Source organism: Adiantum capillus-veneris, chromosome 11, assembly GCF_014529385.1.
Source record: "Adiantum capillus-veneris isolate H3 chromosome 11, ASM1452938v2, whole genome shotgun sequence".
Classification (NCBI taxonomy): Eukaryota; Viridiplantae; Streptophyta; class Polypodiopsida; order Polypodiales; family Pteridaceae; genus Adiantum; species Adiantum capillus-veneris.
Window position 1 is genome coordinate 90,997,146 of NC_140941.1, and position 3,531 is coordinate 91,000,676.

The following is a 3,531-nucleotide window of genomic DNA, read 5'->3' on the forward strand; positions in this document are numbered from 1 at the left end:
ATCTAGGTCTCTAGCTCTTGGGGTTTTTACATTGGTATCAGAGCAAGGTGGAGAGGAGGGGGAAGCAGGGAGCTATGGAGGAGGGAAGCATGGTGTTCAACTAAGCATGGCGTTCTCTCTCTCTCTCTCTCTCTCTCTCTCTCTCTCTCTCTCTCTCTCTCTCTCTCTCTCTCTCTCTCTCTCTCTCTCTCTCTCTCTCATTCTTGTGATCGGAGATCTACACAGAGCTCGGGGCCGAACTCCATGTGGGACAAACCGCTTCTATACACAAAGTCACGATGTTCGACATGCACGAAATCGGACCTGCATGCTTTCTGCAGCTTCGCCCTGGCCTGAGGGGGGTTTTCCCTCACATGATGGAGGTGGTTGGAGCAGCGCATGGATCGGCATGTTGGAGTTTTTCCCTGCGCAGTTTATTCTGCCGCCATCGCTGAAGGTTGTTTATTTTTTACTTCGTTTAGGGGTTGCCATAGTGTGGGCGCCTAGGGTGCCCATGGGGTACTCCTAGGGCCTTGTCCCACACATGGGTGCCCAAGGGGTCCCGAAGAAGCCGGGCCACCCAAGGTTGCATGCAACAATTGCAGGAGCCATGGCTGCACGCAATGTTCCGTAAGGGCCATTCAAGGACTAACTGACCGGTTTGCTACGATGCATGAGTGTCTCGAAGAGCGGCAACAGTGGTTTATCCAAGGCATGCATGCAGAAGTGCTAGGGAAGCAAGGCTTCCAGTTCACCATGAGGCTATGGAAACACGGTTTCTACCTTCGCCATGGATTTCCAATCGAATGTCCGACATCACTAGCGGACGCCAATTCGAGGCTCTTTAGCGCTTTGATGGAAGCTATACACCACCATGATACGAAAAGCATGGCATGTGTGCTCATGCATCATACAGGAGTTTGACAACATAGCAAGTCGATTCATGTGATTCAGCAGGTACGCACTAAATTTTGTGGCATATTTTGTTTGCACAACATTAATGTTTCGGTTGAAGATAAAAATCAAGCATGGCTTGAGTACACCACTCCAGAGTTAACCCTTGCGACTTTTTATCATGCATGGCATGTATATACTTACAAGGCTTTCATTTTTGTTCTGCTAGCATTTGGAGTATGCTAGGAGCATATTCATTGGGGACATTTTTACAACTGTATGGTATGACCATTTCATGGAGGTGCATAGGACGATTTCTCCTTACAGTGCGGCAAGTATAGGAAAGGCCTATAGTTTGTCATGCAAATTTCTTTCTCGCCTATCTTTCATTGGCAGAGCAGGCAAAAGTGCTCGGCAGGGCCGACCATTTATCACAGCCTACAACACAGATAGGAGTCTCTTTGCTTTCAATAATCCAGTTTTGTCGGTATGCATATAAGTATTTTTCTACTCTTCAATAAAAAGTACGAACAAGGTCCATTGTCTATGTATGATCGACACAATGGACTCTCTTCACGATGACATCTGTCGTCAATAGCATGTGTTGGCAATGAGGCCAAACATAGTTATCTGAAGCATGGCTTCTCCTGAGTACCTTAAGGCAGGGCCAAGGGCCGGTTTTTCAGTATCTCAAAGTGACACGCTTGGCCTATTACTGGATTTGTTGAGGGCAGCAAGTTGCTCGGCATGGCCGACTCCTTGTCACTGTTTCTACAAACGGACATAGGATGCTTGCCACACAATACTGGTTAATTTCACTTGAAATTGCTCGACAAGGTCGAATATTTTTGTCATGCTATTGGCAGCTACATCAGTTGGCCATTAGCACTACCTGATTTAGGTGAAGCAAGGCTTCTCTTTATGCATCTTGCATAGAGACTCCCCACGTTTGGCATATGCTATGAGCATACAAAGTGGGGACGGATTTGGAAAAATGTTTGCAGATTCTTTCATTCCGTATACGACGGATGTATATGATACAAGAGGGCAAATATACATATGCGACAAATCTCTCTCGCACGGTAGATTTGGCTATGAGCCACCTTTACGCAAGCTTTTCCTTTGGAATTTCATGACAACTAGTTGCAGCAACAACTACCAGGTTAGCCAAGTTTAAGTTTTTCTTGTTTTTTTTTCCATGTTTACACTTTACTTGGCAATTACTGTCATTGTGCAAAGCAAAGTGCTTTGGCAATTTTACATGAAGCACGGCTTCTCCCTTGTGCCGAGATACTGCCATTGATTTGGAATCAAGGGCTTTGGCACACAAGTTTTGGAAACTGGAAAAATAGGGAATGTCAGCTCACAGAATCCCTACCAGTTTATTCTGTGCAAGACACTTATGGTTTTGGTTCTCACGCTTGAGACCATTATAGTAGCCAAGGGCTTACGTTTTTGCATGCAAGGCATGCTAAGCAGGTGGCATGGATTCCACCACTTTTTGCATTATGCTTCCGCTATCACACTCGCAACTCTGGGACAGCATAAGTGATGGATTGTTGAACCTGATGGTTGGTTGCTATCAACACCCAACAGCACTAAAACGAACCTAAATCTAGGACTTATTTCACAGGCAAAGTGCCAATGCTAAGTCATTTTCATACAATCAAGACCTTGCAAGGTAGGTAGATCAAGATGTGGTTGTGTTTTTCTGTTACCTCTCTCAATGAGAGAGTCGTAGCAAAAACTTGTTGCATGCTTATAGGATACACTGCACGTTAGGTATAAGATGCACACGAGCATGGCGTTCAACTATACACGTCATAGTCGCTCAAGGAAAGTTCCGCAGGTATGCATGCTCTTCTTCTCTCTTGTTCTCTCTCTTTAAGGGAATCATGAAAAAATTCTAAGAAGCTTTTGATACGTGTTTTGTTCGTGAGTCAGCCTGAGCCAAGGTGCTCTAACTCTCAGCTAGCACGTGGCTAAGATGCTACTCAAATTAGTCTTCATCGGTTTGTCCATTGAACACTAATTTGCACAAGGGCTATGAGCCACATAGGCTAAGAGCCATGGTCAGGCCAAGGGTAAGGCCCAACTATTGGCATTCTTTGGGTGATTGTTTTCAAGCGTAAACAGGTCTACCCAGGGAAGTATACATCCAGGCCAAGGGTAAGACCCAACTATTGGCATTCTTTGGGTGATTTTTTTCAAGCGTGAACAGGTCTACCCAGGGAAGTATACATCGACGTTAATGGACAAGCAAGGGTCTTGTTATTCAGGCTGTTTACAGTGTCATTTTTGCACTACATGTTTTCAGTGTGACACTCAAGTTGAGTTTTGATAAATCTTCAACTCACAGCAGCTGCTCTCTACAATGAAGTATAGATGCAGCAATCAGTTGAGACAGCATGGATGACCACAAGAGCTAGGCAGTTCACTTGTGTGGATTTCTTGCTCTCTCTATAGCACTACGGAGAGTCTATGGACATATTGTTTGGGGTACGACCCGGAGGGTGACTGCTAAATCAACCCATACGCATTGAGGACCACATTTTGATCTCTCTTAGTTAAACTTTCAAGGAAAGAATTACGCAATCTACCAGACGGTAGCGGACGAATTCACCTTTTTGAGTTGATTCCAATCATTATGTACACGGT

At 45.0% G+C, this 3,531-nt stretch overlaps 1 pseudogene; it reads left to right on the plus strand.

Annotated features, from left to right (window-relative positions):
- The first annotated feature begins 307 nt into the window (after positions 1–307).
- On the plus strand, positions 308–903 carry LOC147447636 (uncharacterized; annotated as a pseudogene).
- Positions 904–3,531: the final 2,628 nt, after the last annotated feature.